Source organism: Penaeus japonicus, unplaced genomic scaffold (genome assembly GCF_977035675.1).
Source record: "Penaeus japonicus unplaced genomic scaffold, GWHDUDI00000001_assembly GWHDUDI00000025, whole genome shotgun sequence".
In the NCBI taxonomy this organism is placed as follows: domain Eukaryota; kingdom Metazoa; phylum Arthropoda; class Malacostraca; order Decapoda; family Penaeidae; genus Penaeus; species Penaeus japonicus.
In genome coordinates, this window is record NW_028234427.1 from 13,003,075 (window position 1) to 13,004,552 (window position 1,478).

A 1,478-nucleotide genomic window follows, 5' to 3' on the forward strand; every position below is an offset into this window, starting at 1 on the left:
ACTCTGTCAACGTATTATAGCCAATGAATTTTGTTAATGTATGAAGTTGACAGACAAGTTATTGTTTCCTCGAAAGTGGCAAAGAATGCCACAAAAGGCCTCCGCTCCTTTAAAACAAACAAACAAACAATTAGGCGTCCTCTGCTCCCTCGATAAAAAGACAACGTTAAGAAAACCATAAGGATAGAAATAACACTCACAAAACTCTCAAAATAAACAGATTTGCTGCTACCTTTCTGGCTAAATATAAACAAAAACGGGAAGTGTAGAATCAATCATCAAATGTACAAAAGCAAATCATTTTAAAAACAAATTCAAAGAAAGTAGACGTGACTCTTCCGAAACATGGAAACTGGCAAATAAGTTAAAGACATTGCCTAAATTCCAGAAACAACATAAAACATTTCAATGACGTCTTTGCTGACTCACCTTTGAACAGACAACCGCCTCCACATTTCCACAAAATACAACGGGAACAAGGCTCACAGCAATCAGCAGAAAAAGAAACAATACTAACAATAAAACACTTGCGAGAAACTCCGTAGGAGCGGGTGATATTGCCTGTCGATTGATAAAGGATAGTCTACCTGCAATTGCGTACTATCTGACAGGCATTATACATATATCTATAGTCTCCGGTATTAATCAATTACTCTGGAAACATGGCGTCACAACACCTTTTTTGAAACCAGGAGAATGAGATGAGATAAATAATTATCGTCCCATTACTTTACTCCCAGTAATGTCTAAAGTTCTTGAGAAAATAATCACAAATCAATTAACAGCATTATTGGAAGCAAATAACCTTGCATCTAACAGGCAACATGGATTTAACAGTAAGCTATCCACCGAAACAGCATTCCTAAAAGTCACAAATGAAATTTATATTAACATAGACAATAACTAGATAAACTTGCACACTCTATGTGATTTGCCGAAGGACTTTGACAGTGTTAACGAGAAAATCACGGAATTGATAACTGTTGGTTTAGAAATTACTTTCAGAATACGTGAAAATCTACCATTTGGTGTTCCACAAGGCTCCATATTAGGCCCAGTCTTGTTTACTATATTTATTAATGATCTGTCGACTGCTGCAAAAAGCGATGACTCTCAATTTCTTCAAGCTACCTCTATAAAAAAAAAATAAAAAAAATAACTGAAGAAATAGGAAAGACTAAACAGACTCTCATAGGAGCGAAGAGTTACTTCTATAAAAATGATCGGAAACTGAATCCACTGAAAACACTATTCATTTTATAGGCAGACGCCAGAACATAGTCAAAATACCTACAGATACGCTTATAGAATTCGGAGGTTGCTACATTAAACGAAGCACCTCAGTCAAAAATCTAGGAGTACACATAGACAGAGACATGACCGTTGAGTCACATATTGACATTCGTAGGAAAGTAATGGGCACTTTGATATATATGTCACAGAAAAGACAAAATCCTCACAGAAACAAGAATCACTAT